At 46.1% G+C, this 19849-nt stretch overlaps 1 protein-coding gene across 3 annotated transcripts in view; it reads left to right on the top strand.

Moving 5' to 3' along the window:
- PNPLA7 (patatin like phospholipase domain containing 7) overlaps nt 1-19849 on the top strand; it is a 2986886-nt gene that overhangs the window by 371688 nt on the left and 2595349 nt on the right. The window lies entirely within an intron of this gene.

The raw sequence follows: 19849 nt of genomic DNA, 5'->3' as shown, positions 1-19849 counted from the left end.
GCCATCGCTAAAGTTCCTTATTCCTAAGTGGTAAAGGCACCCCCAAAATGTATAACTTACAGGTATCTTTTACCCTTTCATGTGAGTTCGTCAAGCCGGGTTTGTCTCCTTATGTTCCTTAGTGCGTCCTCATGGGCGAGGTCGCGCTGGCTTCCATTGATCTCTCTCCCGGGCCCCGCTATCTTTAGAGTGATCCGATGAAGTCTTTCTTTCAGTAGCATCTTCATTCTCTTCTCCTTCTCTCATACTTTACTCCAACTCTTCTTCCTTCGTAATCATGTATCACTGCCCCCCTCCATTCAAAGCGAAGTCCATTCTGGAAGATCCCTCGATATTGAATTGTCTTGTTTCGCAGCCAATCAGTTACCACTCGCAGCCGTTTCCTCTTTTGTAGTGTAGCTTGGGCTAGATCTTGGTAGAGCTGAATGGTTGTCGTCTGGAATCGAATGGGTTCTTTCTTACGAGCTGCCTTCATGATGTCCTCTTTAGTTGATAAAAGTGTACTCTGGTCAGCACATCTGGGGCCAAGTTTCTATTGATTTGGTAGGTGGAGTAGACTCTATGGGTTCTGTCCAGTATTATGTCTCTCTCATCATCCGGGCCCAGTAATTGTCGAAACAGATCTATAACTGTTCGTTGTAAATCAGAGTCCGGTATTGATTTTGGCATGCCCCGGATTCGCATTTTATTGTGCCTTGATCTATTTTCGGCGTCTTGTTGTTTGTTTTGTATTCAGTCCATTTGTTGTTCCAATTCCTGAACCCTTCTGGATCGTTCATCTTGTTCATGTCCTTGTTCAGCCAGTGTCATTTCTGCTTCATCAATTCGCTTCTCTACTGCAGTGATCCCTTTATTGAAGTCCGCTATTTACTTGGCTAAATCAGAGGCGCTGTCTTTAATGTCTTTTTTTTAGCTCCTGTAGCATCTCCAACAGGTCAGACTTGCACAGCGGTTGATCCTCTTGTAATAGCGTGTCCCCTTGAGTAGGGGTGTGTACTTGAGCAGTTGTCTGTTGCAGGTTGCGTTTCTGGGAATCTGCTGCTTGCATGAGTGCCTTTATATATATTTTCTTTTTTTTTTTTGTGTTACAGTTCCAAAAGAACTTTTCACAAATATCAAATATACATGTAGAAAAAATAAAACATATTAATTTTTTAGCAACACTTAAAATTGACCGTAGGATACATAGAAGAAGTAAATACAACCATATATATACTAAAAGGCTAGACATATTGCACAGCAAATTCAGATACAGAGGCCTAACCATCAATATTTTCTAAACTCATAAGCAGTTTGACATCATCATCAAATTTATCTAGGCGTTCTTTGGCCACTTTCCATATCTGAGTAATGGCCATAGTCAGGTAATTACTCCTGCCAGAGAGACAGCGCAACCAAAAGTTTTCACTCTCAATATCAATAAATTCTAGGCTTTGGTCACTGGCTCATTCTCTTATGCTCTCCCTGAGTTCGGCTTTTCTTGTTGCGGAAAGGGTTTCTTTCAGCCTCTAGTGGGGACCCCTGCTGCTGCTATTGGCTCTTACCAGTGGTGGTATCGCTTGGTATTACAGCTTGCTGGTATTTTGTCATATAGAGCCTTGGCTCATGTAGCCGCCGGGGTTCTCCTCCGCCCTCGGAGTCCCTTCCCTCTCTACTCCTTCGCCCCCTCTGGCTCGCTGTCTTTCTTAGGCGCTTACCGTGGCTGGCGGGTGGGCTCCGCTCTCACCTCCTTCCCAGCCCCGCTTCACCACTCCCTCCTGCCTTCTTGCCTCATACAACAGGGTCGTGGTGCGTTAGCTGTTTCCCACATCTGTGAATATTTCTTACGCCACAGCCGCGGCCACCGCACTCACCCGTGTCCGCGTCGCCATCCGCTTTCACACACGCCGGATTCTTAGTCGCCTGCAGCTGCGGCTCCCTTCCCGTCCGCTTCACTTTCAGCTTCCACTGAGCACTTCTTTGCTCAGAGTGCCGGCGCAACGGTTCTGCTCCGGTGATCGCTCACAAGTTCTCCAGGCGCTCAGCCCCTCACGTAGCTGCAGACAGGATCACTCCAGCACGCATCGGGGGAGGGAGGAGGAAAGAGCCGCAGACCGCTCCAGGTCTCTGTTGCTTCAAAGTACGACAATGCGGTCTGGGTGCCCAACATCCGTATTCTGCTACTTACTTTCTTTTCTGGGGCCTTAGGTAGCCATACTAAATGCCTCGAAGTCCTCCTCGTCTTCGGTGTGTTTCTTTGCTCTCCTCCCCCATGAAGCGATCGGCGGCCGCCTTTTTGGCACGAAGATCAGTCCGTGACTTAAAGCTGCCTCAAGCTTGACTTTCAAAAAGTTTTGCCGCCTTCTTTCCAAGCCATCGTGTGCCACAAATATTCATGCGTGCATAGGTCGCTTCTGTAGGGAAATCAGCATCTTAGAAGGGAGTATGGGCCTCCGGACTGTAAGGAATCACAGAGCTTACCGAGGAGCCATCCGTCCAGGTCCTCGGCTGGCCACGCCCCTGCACCTCATGTTTTTCATAAGAGTGGGTAGACTGTCATCAGACTTCGGTGCTTGGAAACAGCACTGTCAGCCACGACTAAAAACATGGCAAAACCTCAGAAAGGTATCAAATATTTGAGAGGTTAACTTTGGAATTCTAGCTAGTATAGAAACATTAATAAGTCTTGATTATGTTACTCGAGGGGAAGTTCAGTTCGAAAAACTGCATTTAGGTGCTTCTGAGTAAAGAAATGGATTTGTCCCGCGCTAACAACAAGTTTGGTGCCTTGGTGGAAGAAATGATGGATATGCAAGTAGATTTGGGCAGTGCTGATCATTTTATTTCGTTCAGCTCATGTAGGAAATCTTCAGTATAACTTTATCAGTAAGACTGAAGACAAGGTATATTTGTATCCAAGAGTAAAATGAAAAACGAGAAGCATTATTTTTGACCCAACCATTTCGCAGACTGACATGGATACACAACTGCATGAATGCTCCTGCGAGTTACCACTAGATGAAGGACACGGCTATAGTCTCACTGGTGTTGGGCTAGGTGAAATTGTGTCTTAATCAATGTTTTATTTGTTTGTGTTCATGAGCATATTTTAATCTTTAAAGCCACATCATACCATTGTGATAATAGTGCCGTACTTCCAGTCACTTCCTTCCTTTTGAAGTGTTTATATTTAGTACATTGCACAGGATCTCTTACAATGCCTCCTTTTACTACTTATTTATCCACCCTGCTTCTGACATTTAGGTAAAAATCACCCAAGCTGTAAAACAACAATAACTTAATCATCTCAGATATGTGTGTGTAAATAATCATGCTTGTAAAAATGGAAATTGCTAAGAATCTCTTTTTTTCTTAATATTACTTTTTTCTGTTTGATACATGAGAGATTGGGATCATGGAAGGAGACACAGACAACAGATTCAATGTATAACAAAAGCATTTATTAATGAAAATGTCAGGATGTAGTAAGCCTAACTTGCCCTATGCTAAGGTGGGATTTCACTACCTAAAGAAACTAAGGAAAGTCGGTGTCAATATGTTAAACTGAAAAATCTGTCTGTGTCCTAAACGTATACTTGCCTTCACAAATCAGACCAAACAATGTGTAGGGATGTGTGAGAAACTTGAAGGTGTCGCCCTAGCTAGTGCCCGGGGATCTGTCATCCAGGTGGCCAGGACACAGCCATCGCTATTGGATCCAGTTCCTGGGGGAGGACCAGTGAGGGAGGATCACCTGGATGGTGGGTCCTCGGGGAGTGGCACTGGGACACCGACGGGTGAGACACAGTATCCCCCTTCCTTCAACACCTTTTCCCCATCCTCTCACGTAGGACATTCCAAACCACTGCCCCCCCCCTTTCCAATATGAACACATTCGCACAATACAAAGGACATCGGACTAACACTAGAGCTGTTTAACTGACATGTCCCAATACAAGGGTCAGGCAAAGTCAGGCAATTGATCAGAATCACACGCACCTGACCGCCCTTTCCCTTCCCCACTGGGATAAAAGGTGGAGCCAGAGAGCACACTACGAGCAAGGCGAGCACGGCAGACAGCACAGTGAGTCGGCTAAACAGGCGCAGCAGTTCAAGTGAAGGAGAAAGGCGGCAAGAATCGAGAGGGTGGCGAGGAGAGAAGTGACCTTGCCCTTTTCGTCCCAGACCCGTGGAACCTTTGTGGAAGAGAGCCTTAGATTGCAAACAATAGCACAAGTGTCTTGCAGCAGATGTCAAAGGTAAACTGGGCAAGGAGCGAGGGAAGCTCCCGCGACCGTGGTACTGGCCTTGACTCCAATGAAGAAGAAAAGCCAAGCTGTTCGTCACAGCCGGTGAGTCAAAAGGGAAAACGATAAGAACCGGGCTGTGTTGAGTGAGAATCGCAGAGTTGTAGGTTTGAACCAAGTTCTATGAACTGTGAGAGAACTGTATGTTTAAAAAGTCATTAAGATTTGTCGAATACGATAAATAAAGGGTCGATGCCCAGAAGAAGGGGACCCAAGGGAGAACCCATCACACAGCGAACACTGGAAACTGAACTTTTGTTTTTGTTATTGAACACTTCAGGCCCCGAAGGCAAGAGACTTTCAAAGAAAATGAGACTTGGCCATCAACGGTCGTGAGAACTGCTATTGGAACTGTTGTCTCGTCCTGAAGAAGCTCGAGACTATACTGTGCTCCAAGCTCTTACCCCGTACTCAAGACGTGGGGAAGGTTGACCCAGGCTAGCTCATCCTGACATATTATTTGAGAACACTTATTTCCTTTCTTGATAACTATCCCACACCCCTTTTTGTATTAGTTGGGCGGTTTGGCAATAGGTTTCTTAGTATAGGCCATTTTTATTTTAACACAACGCCACTAGTAATGCCTTATTTTTTATTTGATGGTCGACGCTTGCTCCCATCTTAGATTTAGGTTTAGATTAGGTGTTTTTCCAACCTGCATACAGCATTCATTGTTCAATCAACACCCTTGAACTGTGATCACTTGTGTCTGTCTAACTTGTTGCCACCATGAATTCTTCACAGATGTCAACCATAAACTAAACAGTGTTCCAAAAGTAAAGTGCTGAGCTATTTCCAGCTCAGGGTTACACTTCAGCTTCTTTTCCCCAAATATCAATAAGCGAATTACAATGTTCAATTTACCTTTTTTCGGACTTGAAGCAAAAAAGTTCCCTTCCTCAAGTTCAATACCAGTGCAATATAAAAAGATGATACTAAAAAAGAAGTATCTTGGAGCTTTGGTTTTTGTATTTCAACAATTCTTTGCAACTCAGGGTTCCCTTCCCCAAGGCTGGCATACACCAATGGTTGTTTTCCTTCTTCCACAAACAGCAAACTTCCACGTTAACATATATGGGTTTTCTGGTCTTGGTGCAGTCTTAGACCATACGGTCCACCCACTACAGATCACGCAACCAGGAACTTCCAGGTCTCCTTGAGTAGTTCAATATTTATCCAAACACGTAGTTTCTCCATATAGCTCCACAACCTTAATATACAAGTGGTTTCTCAACCTTGACTCCAACTTTGCCCTCAGAGTCTTTCATTCAACTTAGTTTCCTAATTGCTTTCAGTTCATTGTTCAATATTTAGCAAGTTTGTTCTTCCCTTTCATTCAGTATTCAATAGATGCATGTTTTACTTATTTCCTTCCGTTCAGTACTCAAAAAGTGCAGCCTTACATGTTTCATTCAATTCAGTATTCAATAAATGCAACGTTGCGTCCTTCATTCAATTTGCTATTCCAAAAATGATGCTGTGCTTGGTTCATTCAGTTCGTTAATCAATAAATGCAACTTTGCTTCTGTCATTTAATTCTGTATTCAATAAAGGCAACTGTGCTTGTTTCTTTCAATTTGGTATTCAATAAAGGCAACTTTGCTTGTTTCATTTTGGTATTCATTAAAGGCAACTTTGCTTGTTCCCGTGGACCACTACTACATTCACGGTCCCTTCGATTGTACAGATGGTCCTAGTGTCCCTGACGCTTACCTGGACCTGACAGCTCCTGTTAACAGCTTCTCCCCGAGTGGGAAAGCCTGTTCGCTGTGTGCTTCGCTCAGCACTCCCCGGCTCTCGTGCGTAGCTCCGCCTTCGCTGCTTGGCAGCATCAGCTACCCGCCTTCCCTTCTGTGGGGTCTCTGTCCTGCACAATCACTCCAGCAGGACTCCCGGGGTTTTTGGTTGGCTTCTCAGCATCTCGGCTTCTCTCGCTCCCGCACGTCTCCTTCTGCTGCATCTTTCCCTGCTTTCTTGTTGTGCTTCAGCCTTCTACCATTTATACACCTATGGTCCTTTAATGGGCTGCAGGTGTATACCATCAATTAATACTGCCTGACTCTGATTACACAGACATGCCTGACCTTCATGCATCTTCTTCGTTCCAATACCAAAGTGGTTAGAGTAATAGGGGTCTATTACTCTCAGTTGCTTGTTCTTCGTCTCAGTACTAGAGTGGGGAAAGTGTGTACTATTCTTAACTCAGTTGTTTCTTCTTTGTCTCAGTACTGTTAGTTACCCCAAGTGGGGAATAAAAGCGTACTGCTCTATACTGACTCATCAAGGTCGGGAGAGGGTTAGGCTGATTGTCATAAGGTCAAGGGAATACTGTGTTTTGGCCCAAGGTACCTCATCACCAGTCTTTCTCCTTCTCTGTCCAACACGTCTTGGATGATAGTATCCTCTGCTCTTCTCAGAGATAAGGGAACATGGTGCACAATATCCCATAACTACTTCTGGGATCGGGGTTCCCTGCTGAAAGGAGGATGTGGAATACTGGGTCTTACCTAAGGATATCCCACCTCCAATTCCCAAGGACCCTCTATCCAGGTGATCAGCCTTTGATTGTCTGCCCCCAGGGGCAGGATCCAAAAGCAATGGCCTTTCCCTGGCCACCTGCACAGAGGATCCAGGGGGAGTAGACGAGAGACGACCGTCCGGTTTCTCACATACCCCAGTTCTACTTGTTCAGATGATCTTGCTGTTCCATTCCCCTTCTCGCAACCACACACTGCCCTTTGTCTCCAGAAATTACATAGAGTTAAATAGTCAATTTTTTCATTCCCGCCTTTTTCTCAGATATTACTTTTCAGATTCCATCATCAAGCAGGGAAAGAGGAAAGATAGCTCTGGGGTAACGCGTTTTTTCAGAAGAAAGACAACACAGCGCACCACAGGTTCGAATCCCGATCCCGCCTTTAGAAACCACTCACTGGTATTCAGCCTGTTATAAAAGAACAATTATAATTATAAGCCTACAACTCTGTTTATGAAATAAATATAGCCAATTAGATGTTTCTGTCCTAGGCACATCACTTCTGGGAAGACAATTGGTATGTTTGTGTTGGTCCAAAGTCAAACAAACATTTTGATTTCTACTTAAAACAGGCATAGCAGGAGGAAAGCATGCAGTCATAGGAAATGGAAAACATATCTTTTTTCAGGAGAAACCTGGATATGGAAACAGCTAGCCTTAAAAATGAATGTCCTATTGGAAATCTTGTCAACGAGTAGGTGTTAACAAGATAAATGACATTTTAGTAATTGGTTCTCTACAGTACTTCATGTTGACTTTTTCGAATTTAAATATATAAGCTGCGACAAAATGAACATTTCATACACCCATTTAAGTGCCCCCCTTGGGAACACTGAACTCAATTTTCCATATGCACTATGTGGTGTGCCAACATTGCATGTGATTTTCCTCTCACCAAACCTTTTCCTCAGCACTCTACGAGTTGATCTATCGATAGTGCAATCTGTCAACACCCCATCAAATTCAGATGGGGTGGAGTTTTGAGTTGAAGAAATCCATAACAGGCAGCGGTCAAAGATCTGATCAAACATGCATGACATGAAATCTTAATTTACCGGCCTTGAGCAGGTGATGGTTATGCAATTATGAGATAAGTGCAGGCACTTACATGTTAGTCATGCAACAACATGCCCCCTTGTTGGGATGCGTTTCTGCAACAATCAAACGGGGGATCTATCCTCTGTTGTTAGTCTCTCTTTTGCGTCCTTGGCTGCCTCCCCTCGGTTTGGGATCTCGGCATCAATAAGATGGATTTATAGAGCTCTTATTGTTTCCAGGAAGCAGCTACAAGACGGAGGATACAAAACTTGACAAACATCTCAACGAGTGAAACAGTATCTTATATCAAACTGAATTAATTTAGCAAATTTCAACAAATATGGACACTGTTCAATGAGTTGTATGTTTGATCTGTTTGTTTAAACAATGCTTGGTTGTTCCCTTGTTGAACCCACCTTACCTCTTTTTGCCCTACCACTCTTTCAGTTTCCTTTTTTCCTTCTCTTTGTTATTTTGGTTTTCTATTTTTTAAAAAAGGGAAAATGTTTCAAGGCAAGTAGCCATTAGTTTGATACTAAACCACCAAGTGTCGGAGCATACTGTTACTCATACTATTCATTTATATATTAAAACATGTTTTCATTGTTAGTTGTCATAGATTTGGGCCAATTAGTATGTGCCCAAATAATGAAAGAAGCTGTCTGCAGTGGTACCATATGTTTTTTCAATGTTATCACCATTAAAAGGAACTGATAAAAATGCATAGAATTATTCAGGTTTCCATTAATGTATTCCCAGACTGTCCTCCAGTGTTTAATCTATCCCTGGACTGGCACATAGTGGGTCAGAGCTCATGAAGAGAGCAAGGTAACAGGCTGGGATGGGTAAAGGACCTCAAATCCAGATGGCTTGATGGCCAAACTAATGGCTGTTTTGCCTTGAAACATTTGTCCCTTTTTTTACATTTCTTTTTGTAGAAACTCAAAATAACAAAGAGAAAGGATAAAGGGAAACAGAGTGGTAGGTCAAAACTAGGAAAGGTGGGTTCAACAGGGGAACAAAGATGACCAGCCTAACATTCTTTAAAAAAAAAACACATAGAGTAGGCTGCCAAATTCCAGACTGATGCTGGAAAAAAGAGCTGAACACCAAATGATATGATATGATATGATATGGCATTTGTAACGCGCCTATACACAAGCGTTTCAAGTGTTTCAAGGCGCGACGAGGAAGGGAGGGGGAAACGGGGGAAGACAGACAACGTGTCATTCAGATCGCGCAAGTGCAGGGGAAGGGGGAAGGGACAAAGCGCAAGGGGAGGGGAAGGGGCAAGTGCAGTACAAGGTAAGTATATATAATAAAATGAATAGGGCCAGCTGGTGGCAAGTGCAAGGTAAGTGCAGACAAGTGCTGGGAACGGGGGCTGTAGGGATACAGAGACAGTCCCGCAGAGCAGGGGTTGCCAGCGAGGCAGTGCAAGTGCAGAGTGGCTGGGCCCAGGACCGAGGTCGGCGAGAGTGGCCCAGTTGCAGATTCGGTGCAGATTCAGCGAAGAATTAGCAGGGGAGAGGGAGAGAGAAAGCAGAAGCAAAGAGGAAGGTTTTGAGGTGCTTCCGGAACCGTAGATGGTTCTCCTCAAGTTTCAGGGAGGCAGGAAGGCTGTTCCAGAGGGAGGCCCCTGCCGCGGAGAGAGATCTACCCCCAGTTCGTTGCTTCGAGAAGCGGCTGACCCAGAGGGAGTTGGAGACGGATGAGCGAAGGGCTCGGGAAGGAAGATATTTAGGAAGAGAGAGTTGAAGGTATTTAGGCCCCAGAAGGCCTTGTGGACAATGCAGAGGGTTTTGAACTTTATCCTCGCAGCCACTAGGAGCCAGTGTAGAGACTTCAGTCCTGGAGAGATACGGTCCCTGGGCTTAAGGCCAAGGACAAGTCTCGCAGTTCTGTTCTGGATGAGTTGCAGAGGGCGGAGAGTGGAGGCAGGCAGATTAAGATAGAGGCTGTTACAGTAGTCCAGCTTTGAGAGAACCAGGGCTCGTGAGACAGTGAGCTTCTGGGGGAAGGAGAGGAAGGGAAGAATACCTCTGAGGAGGTGCAGCTGGTAGTGTGACTTCTTAGAGACGTCAGATATATGAGGAGAGAAGGAGAGTGTGGAGTCGAAGATAACCCCAAGGTTTTTTGCCGAGCAGGTAGGTGCAGGATGAGGGCCAAGAGAGGCCGGCCAGAGAGCTGCAGGGAAGGAGGGAGTGGGTGTGCCGATGAGTAGAATCTCAGTCTTACTGACATTAAGGCAGAGGTCATTGGCAGCACACCATTCCTGGATAGCCGACAGACAGTCAGAGATGAGGGAAGGAGAGGAGGAGGCCGAGGGTAGCCTGAAAATGAGCTGGGTATCGTCCGCATAGCACTGAAAGTTGGGGCAGAGAGCGGCGATGCGGTGGGCAAGGAGTGCCAGGTACTGGTTGAACAGCCAGGGGGAGAGTTTTGATCCCTGGGGGACACCACAGGTGGAGAAAAAGATGTCAGAGAGGAAGGACCCCAGTTGGACCTGGGAGGGTCGATTGGAGAGGAAAGAGGTCAGCCACGCCAGAGCCTGACCAGCGATACCCAGGTTATCACAGAGACGGTTGAGCAGGATGGCATGGTTGACAGTGTCAAAGGCAGAAGAGAGATCGAGCAGAATGAGAACACACGGAGTGTTGGAGTCAAGGTTCAAGAGTAGGTCCTCACGGATGTTCAGGAGAGCAGTTTCCGTGCTTCTGGCAGCTCTGAAGCCAGATTGATGGTCATGAAGACTGCCAACAGATTCAGCATGGAGGTTAAGCTGGGAGATGGCCAGTTTCTCCAGGAGCTTGCCCAGGAAGGGAGTGATGGAGATTGGGCGATAGTTAGCCGGGCAGGAGGGGTCAGAAGAGGGTTTCTTAAGAAGAGGGTGCACAAGGGAGTGCTTAAGGGGGGATGGGAAGACTCCAGAGGCGAAGGAGTGGTTGTAAAAGTCAGCCAGGGCAGGAGCCAGGGCATCGATGTGGTCCTTGATAGTTTTGGAGGAACAGGGGTGAACCTGTTTGGATGAGACTTTCATAGATCGGACTTGTTTGGAAACCTCATCAGCAGAGAAAAGGGGAAAGGCAGAGAAGGAGGGAGGAGGGGTGGCTGTAGAAGGGCCAGAGGAAGAGCCAGGAAGAGAGGGAGGGAGGTGATAGGAGGAGAGTGAGGACAGGATGTCCTGAGTTTTAGAGATGAAGTAAGAGGCAAGTGCAGTGCAGAGGGCCTGGGAGGGGACAGGAGAGGTAGAGACTGCAGCAGGGTTGGCAAGCTCCTTGCAGATTTTAAAGAGTTCGGCCGAGTTGTTAGATGCAGCAGAGATGCGGGCTTGGATAAGGGCTCTCTTCTTGGAGAGACGGTAATGCCTTTGGAGCAGGCGGCAGGCCAGTTTGTCAGAGGATGAACATGAAGCACGCCATTTCCTCTCTGCCACCCTGCACTTGCGTTTAAGGGTAACGAGCTCCGAGTCATACCAGGAGTTACATTTGGCTTTAGGCTTCAGGCGGATTCTCATGACAGGGGCAAGGATATCAAGAGTATCAGATATAGCAGAGTGGAGCATGGAGAGGGCAGTGTCAGGGTGGGAGTCAGCAGAATGGGGAGGGAGGGGTGCGAAGGTGGCAGCAAAAGCCTCAACTGACACGCGCTTCATGGGTCGGATGACCGAGAAGGTGGGTGGCAGTGGTGAGGGTGGCTTTGTCAGTGGGGTAGGGAGGGTGATGTGGGAGGATAGGAGAAAGTGATCACTCCAGGAGAGAGGAGTGGAGAGAGGGACGGAGAGGGGAAGGTCAGAAGAGATCAGAGCATCAAGAGTGTGCCCTGCAGAATGAGTAGGCCCAGACGGGAGAATAGAGAGTGAGAGAGAGTCGCAGAGGTCACAAAAGAGTCCCGTGGGGGGACAGGAAACATCCAAGTGGATGTTGAAGTCACCAAGAAAGAGGAGTTGAGTGGTTGAGGACAGGAGTGAGGAGGAGAGGTCAGCCCACTCGGAGAGGAAGGAGGAGATTTGACCAGGTGGCCGATAGATAGTAGCCACGGTAAGGGAATGGCTAGGAGAGAGAGAGAGACGGCAGACAAGGCATTCAAAAGAGGAGTATGACTGCGTAGGAGTGACAGTGGCAGGAATCCACTCAGGGAAGATAAGGGCTACACCCCCCCCTGCACGGTTGGGCCTGGGCACGGAGAGGATCTTGTAGCCGTCGGGTAGGAGTGTGTCAAAGCTGGTGACAGAGCTGGCCATGAACCATGTCTCAGTGAGACCGAGGACGTCAAGGTCCAGTTCCTCAAGAAGGTGACAGATATCAGAAGAATGCTTGATTGCAGAGCGAGAGTTAAGAGTGGCAATGTGGAGAAGGTTGCCATCCTTGAAGGACTTCCGGGGAGGGGTACAGATCAGAGGTAAGCCCTTCAATGGCCACTAGAGTACAGAGCGAGGGACCAACCTGTACATGGATTTAAGAGCTAAACACTACATAACCACTGTGGTCGGGAGTCAGTCACTGAACTATAGCCTAGGCAAGGGAAATAAACATGGTTAACTGTTGGGGTAGGGAGTGCGGTTGGTCGGAAGAAGGAGTCAGACAGGTTATCGAAATTCTGACGTGTTTTTAATGAAATTAAATGAATAAAGCCTATCTTTCCCTGCCTAGCTAAAGAAACTAAAGGTGCTCATTAGTTGTCAGGAAGTTTCCAAAGTAAAATGTACTCAGTCCTGACCTAACTCTACCTGACCGTACCACTAATATAACCAACTCAAACGAGGGCAAGATAATGTCTTCTTTTATCTTCTGGTGTTTTGAAAGTCTCTCTTTCACTGCATATGTTCCTAATACAATCTTCTGGAATAGTCCCTGGATATCTCCTTGATAAGCTCTTGTAGCTCTTTCACAATGCTCTTAGGTCATCTCTTTACTGATATACTTGTGATCATTCTCCTTAAGATACTTTCCCACAGTCTTATCTACATTTGTAGATCTTTGACAGTCGTGTAACCCAGTCGTTCCTAGCTTGGGTTGAACTTGATCCATTTTGATAATTCCCCTTTCCTGGGTTCTCTCTCTTTAACTGTCTTTCTTTATCATGTTCACTTGGTAATCGTATCTTGCATGCCTCTTTACAGGATTTTACACAGGCTTTCTCCACTTTTCATCTTTAAACTCATTGTGTAATTTCCCTTCATTCCATGGTATTTGTTCTGTAAGGGTGCAGAAGTAGGACTCTGACATGTAGGGGGTCCTGGTTTTGGCTATAAACCTTTTTTCAAAGGAGCAGAAGGAAAGAAAATACCTAACTCGCCCTAACTCTAAGAGGGGGTTTGCTGCCTCAACGGAAATAACTAATGTCAGAATGTCCAAAGTAAATGTCCCAATGTACAGTGTCAAAATCCTAACTTAGTCCCTTAGACGCTAAGCTAACTGAACAAAAAGGTGTCTTCTGATCCAGAGGGGTGTCTCTCTTCCCCTGGACAAAAGGCAGGCCACGTCAGATTCTGTTCATCTGACTCCAGCCATTCCTTGACTGATGGAGAAATGTCTATCTTTCCCCAGTCTTCATTCGGCTTACAAATCCATTCTTTGGGGTTCCAGACCCTGGTTGATGGATACAAAACTGAACTGATGTGATTAGCCAAACACAAGCCTTAATGGACCCTTCCCTTTGGTCCAGCTTTTTGTTGCATCATGCAACACTTTTTCTTCTATGTTCTGTCTGTCTGTCAGCGCCCTGAGGCTTTCAGGCGAGTAGCGCTATATAAAAATATTTTAGATAGATAGATTTGGCTAGTTTCTGTGTTGAAAAGCTTTGCCTGGATGTCCTCTCAAAGCTGGAAGGGTCCCTGACCCTTGGGTGCAGACCTGGGTCCCTCCCACCAAGTGATGCACTGTCCACGTGTTGCCTGTATGCTCTCTCCAAGCTGTATCGGTCCTTGACCCTTGGGTTCAGACCTGGTTCCTTCTTACCAAGTGATGCACTCTCCACGTGTGATTTTGGGTGCAAATCCAAGGCTAGCCTTTTCAGCTTTACGCCTTCTTTATGAAGACTTGGTTCGCTCTGCTGCCAAGCCTTAGCACAAGTTCTTGTATGATGTGGGTGCGAGTCCCAAACTCAACTTTCCAGAGGTATTCTCACTTTCTGTAGACTTGGTTCTCTCTCCTGCAAAGCTTTAGTACAACTCCATGTACTATTTGGGTGTGAGTCGCAGACTCACCTCTCCGGCGATATTCCCACTTTCTGTAGACTTGATCCACTCTCCTGCCAAGCCTTAGTACAACTCTGTGTACTATTTCGGTGCAAGTCCCAGACTCACCTTTCTGGTGTTTGCTGTGACCTCCTTGAGATTCTCCAGCTTCTGTGGCTTCCCACGTACCCTGCTGCATGGCATACGTGACTGCCCACTCCCTCGAGGCAGCTGACCTCACACGTGGTACTCCAGTACCTTTCTGGAGATTCTCTCCTCCTGCAGAGCCTCTGCAGGTCTCTTCTCGTCTGGGCCGGCGTCCTCATTTGCCTTCGCTGTTACTCATTCTCTGGGACGCCTGGAGGATTCTCCTGCTTCTGGGCCGTGCGGTCCTTCCAGCCTGGACCTTCCCAGAGTTTCTTCTTCCGCTGCACGGTGTCTCGGTCAGCACCCGTCTCTACATTCAGCCCGATTCGGCTCCCGTGGTTCCTCCTGGGAGAGCTTGACACACTGCCAAGTCCTTCCTTGGTATTTTTCTTAATTCGGCCAATCATGGAGTATGAACCACTAGACTCTTGAAAGTGGTTCCAACGCAGACTCGTTATTGCTCCGCTTTCCCTCCTCGTCTCAGTACTAAGTGAGCATTGAGATGGTGACTCGCTAGTCCTCTTCCTCGCCTCAGTACTAAGTGTATACTGAGATGTTCACTCATTAGTCCTCTTTCTCGTCTCAGTATCCTCTATTGGAGTTGCCTTAACAAACTAGATGGTATGTGACTGTAAGTGTGAAGGGGATTGAGAGGAAGGAAAGGTTTGGTAACTTTGGGAAGCGGTACCAGGGTCATGTGTTAGGTGGGAATGCTGCATTCTCTCTAGATGGTCGTCACTGCTCCCAAAGGGGATCTCCCCTCCCATGAGATCCACCTGCAGAGTACCACCCTGAGGGGGACTATCGGGTAGCGGCCTTACCACACGGGCCTCATGGGTAGGAGCTCTGCCATCGGAAGCTGTGACAACATTATGGGAATTGTCATAGTTTCCATTCTTTAACTATTTCTCATACAGGGTTCCTTGTTATTCTCTGTTAGTGAATATCTCCTCCTTATGACTGGGACGAGTTTCTCTCTTCATATAATCTTATCCCGGTGGCCTTCCGCTTTTCCCGTTGTCCTCTTTGGTATCTGGTTTCTTGTGCTTTGGGTTAGCCGGCTTCCCGTTCCCGGCTTCTATTCTCTCTGTTGTTGTATAAGGGGGCTGGTGATGGGGAGCTGCTTGCGCTCCCTGCTGTGATGGTCTTGTCTCAGTTTAATATACATTTCTCCTTAAAGAAACATCTTGTTTTCCTTTTCTAAATTGGTTTGTTTCAGCATTGCCTTCAGGTGTCATATTATTCTTCACAGCAGGTAGTCCCATATATGCTGCTATGGTGTGTGGCCTAAGGAGTTCCTCACAGGAACAGGAGTCTTTTTTTTTCCTAAAGTGTGGAGTCTCTCCCAATGAGGTCCCACTTGCCCAAACCCCCTAGGGAGGGGCTTGCACAGCAGGCTCACCTCCCTAGCCTCAAATAGGAGTCTCCCCCTGTGGGAGAAGGGGTGAATATACTTGATTTGTCACAGAAGCCAGACACCAGACTGGGGCTTGATAAATGAGCTGAACAATAGGTATTGCTGGGGTATCAAGCTTCACAACAAACTGGGACCTAGTGAAAGATCTGATCGCCATTTAGCTTCTGTGGTAGGGAGCCAGACACCAGATGTGTACTTCATGAATTAGGTGAACACCAGGGGCCATGTTATAGGAACTTTACACAGTATTATCACTAGGGCAAACATGCTGAAGGAAAATATGGATTAGTTCACCCCATTACTGTATGAGAAGTAGGAAAAATATGACCCTGGTTTAACTGCTTTGAAGGAATGGGTGTTTTGTACTAGATGAGGGCAATGTTTGAGGAATTGCACCACATCTAGGTTTCTGTAACACAACCCCCGATCACCCCTGGCTAGTGTGCAGATTCACAGGAATGCGTCGCTTTTCCCCTGGTGGGGGAGACCCAACCCCTTCCCATCCCTCTGTGAGGCTAGGGAGTTGAGCCCACTCCAGAACTTGCTCCCTAGTGTTCGAGGCAAGTGGGATCTCATCGGTAGAAGCTTCCCCCTGTTGGCACAAGGACTCCCTTCGAGGAACTCCCTAAAGAAGATCCCAACATTACCTCTTTAGACATAACCTGCAAGGACTTGTATGAAGAGAGAACAAGTATGTGTTATTATCAGCAAGAAGCTGGGAGTGTCATTTTAAATGGAAAATCTCATTTAACTGAGACGAGGAGGATGGAGCAATGTGAAGAGAGGCCAAAGATGGCAGAGAGGGAGACACACACACACACACACACGCAGGTACGTTGGCGGAAGGCCCACGGCTACATAGTTCCTGAGAGGGGAGGAGACTGTGGTCGAAAAAACCCACGAGTTGCAAAACTGCTCATATACCGATACTCGAGAGCTGGACGTGCAGGGTCCTGTAAATTGGAGAGAGTGAGAAAAGAAGAGTGCTGGCGTGACAAGGAGGATCCCATGGTGGACCTGCAGTCCCAGAAGCTACGTGAAAATGACGAGGCTGGAACCGCGTAACGTCCCGGTATCTGAAACACCGGACGGCCATCTTAAAGGAAGATACGCAGTATGATGCATTGAAGAAATAAAGGAAGCCGGACAGGCGAATAAGAGAACCTGCCTTGAACTAAAATAAACCCTGCTGACGTTATCCCTAAGAGTGACAGGACTGGGAAAACGGGACAATCAGGAGGGAGATGCAGAATTGTTATTGGGGCTACTCATACCTGTCTCAGTAAAGCTAGCAAGACTATAAGACTGAAAACCAGAGAAGTCAGTGAAGTGAACAAGAATTGTTATGAGACCACTCATATTAGTCCCAGTCAAGATAATAAGAAAATAACATTGAAAGCCAGAGAAGTCAAAGAAGTGAACAAGAATTGTTATGTGACTACGCATATTGGTCCCAGTCGAGATAACGAGACCAGAAGATTGAAAGCCAGAGAATTGAATACAAATTGTTGTGGGATGTGAGGAATCTGAGGGCGTACTCACTTCTTTCCCCAATATAGCCTCCTCCCAGGTGGCCAGGGAAAGGCCGTCACTATCGGATCCTGACCATGGGGGGTGCATACGCGAGGGAGGATCACCTGGGTGGAGGAGACTTGGGGAGTGGGGATGAGGCACCCATGGGTGAGACACGGTATCCCCCATTTCCCTTTTCTAATGGGTCTGATATCCCCCAGGCCTTTGTAGGTTATTACCAGTGCCTTCCCTATTTTTCCAGTAAATCATCTCCCAATAAACACCAGTCAGGAACGGGGAAGAGACAAAAATCAGAGACATACAGCCTCTCTTTATTGACTCTAATTACACACACAGACAACACTCTGGTACTGGGACGAAGAAGAGGGATGCTGAGTACCAAGATCGTTATGTAATGAATAAACATTGCCTACACCTGAAGCCAAGGGGATGGTATAAATGGCCTGCTCAGGTGAGGTCAATAGACTCGTCCGTGGAACGCTTGCTGAACATGCTGGAGGTGAAGCCAGAGAGACGCGTGCCGAACTGCCTATGAGCTGAAGTGTAGTTGCAGCAGAAGCTGATGGTGGCGGGAGCTTTTGAGAGGTCTCTGTTAGCAGAGCTGGTTTGCATACCTCTTGGAGTCAGAGACTCTTTCTCTGCACAACCAAGGTGGAAGAGACGCAGGAAAAGAGGCATGCCAAGCCAGGAGAAGCGACAGCCACAGTGAGCCTGCCATCACGAAGAAGAGCACCTGGAGACAGCGTACCCGGTGAGTCAGAGAAGCCTGAGTGATTCCAGGACGCTGAGCTGTAGACCGTGTGGTTGCTACAGGTCAGGTCGCTCGCGAATGAGCAAAACACTGCATGGGTGATATGAATGCCTGTCGAGTTTGAACTTAGTCCAATTATTAAATGCTTTTGATAATCATGATGACAACTAACTGATAAGAAAACCAAGTGAAAGGTTGTGTGAATACCGAACTGTAAAAGAGATAGATGAAAGGAAGGCTAAACTGGAGCCGAGCAAAATCCCATGGTGAATTAAATGCAAGTGTGAGCTTAAGCAAGATTTTTCCAGGCCAAGAGAGGACCAGAGAAAACTGTAATATTTGAACTTGTGACTAATCCCCTTGAACAAGTGTACAAGTTCCCAGCAGGAAAGTATACTGGGAATATTGTGTTGGTTTCTAAAGTGACTGATTTGAATGAAAGGAAGCCTTTTGAATATCGATCTCATTGAAAGCAGTTGGTTGCAATTCCCTGATAAACAAGGCACTGTGTAACCGGAGAGAACAAGCATTGGCAAGCACAATAAGAATATAAAGAACTGTGTAATTTGAGAAAATAAGCAGTGGTAAGAGCCAGTAGAATATGTGAAAGTGCAACTAGTAAATGCTGGCAAAAAAGCAGTGTTGAAGCATCAAGAGGGTGTGAGATGAGAATAAGTCCAGCACCACTGTGAAGCTGAAACAGTGGCAACGTGCCTATGAAGAAGAAGGAATTAAGGGGTGTTGGTTGCATGACCTGTAATGGGTGGAATGTGTAGTCTAGCAACTCTGCCTAGAACGAGTTCACCCGCCTAAGGAAAAGCCACGTAAATCACCCACAAGTTTGTAATTGAATATAAAGGAAAACTTGTGTGATCTGAAATTAAGGAACTGAACTATATGAAATTGGTGAAAGGTAACCAAGACCGAAGAGTGGGGAAATATCCCAAGGAATTGTGTTGTTTTGGAAAGTTGAGATACTTGAAAGGTTGGGGAAGCGAACCCCTCTTTGTACTGTGAACTATCTTGAACCTTGGGAAAGGAAAACCCCTTTTCCAACCAAGAGCTGGAAGAAGCTCTGAACTTTTATTTTGAACACTTCTCATTCTGATGCTGACTTCCCTACACATTGTATACAATTAGATGTGAGGGCAAGTATAGGTTTTGGACACAGACAGACATTTGCTTTGGTTTTCCTGACACAGACTATCATTAGTTTCATTTAAGTAGGGAAATCCCACCTTAGCACAGGGCAAGTCGGGCCTTTTTCCAACCCAGTTTTTGATTTAATAAAATTTTATAGGCCAAACTTTATTCAGTTTTTCTGCATCTACTTCATGATGCCTTCACAGGGACTACTCCTATTCGTCCCAGTCAAGATAATGAGAACCTAACATTGAAAGCCAGAGAAGTGAATACGAATTGTTATAGGACTACTCGTATTCATCCCAGTCAAGATAATGAGACCAGAAAATTGAAAGCCAGAGAAGCGAATGAGCATCTTTATGGGAGTACTCATACTCGTTCCAGTCAAAAAAATGAGAACCTAACATTGAAAGCCAGAGAAGTGAACATGAATTGTTATGGGACTACTCCTACTCGTCCCAGACAAGAAAATGAAAGTATAAGATTGAAAGCACGAGAAGTGAATGAGAATCTTTATAGGAGTACTCGTACTCGTCCCAGTCAAATTAAAGAAAGAAATCAAAGCTGTAAGTAAAGAGAACAAAGCTTGTGAATTACGTAGAAAGGAAGAAAATCTTATGAGAGTGAGTCATAAAGGTTGGATAATCTTACCCTGGGAAAAGAGAAGAATAACTCTTTGTAGTAAAAGTAAAGTGGTGAGGAACAAGCAAACGGAAACCCTTAACAAGAGAGAAGAAATAAGTAGAAGTTCAAAAGAGCCTAATTTTGAGAAGAAGCAAAAGCATAATACAGCACTGAAAGAATTACACAAACTGATCAA

The sequence above is a fragment of the Ambystoma mexicanum genome, chromosome 8, assembly GCF_040938575.1.
Source record: "Ambystoma mexicanum isolate Mex_15411 chromosome 8, UKY_AmexF1_1, whole genome shotgun sequence".
Classification (NCBI taxonomy): domain Eukaryota; kingdom Metazoa; phylum Chordata; class Amphibia; order Caudata; family Ambystomatidae; genus Ambystoma; species Ambystoma mexicanum.
The sequence above is the reverse complement of the archived record's forward strand: the minus strand, read 5'-3'. Positions and strand labels throughout refer to the sequence as shown.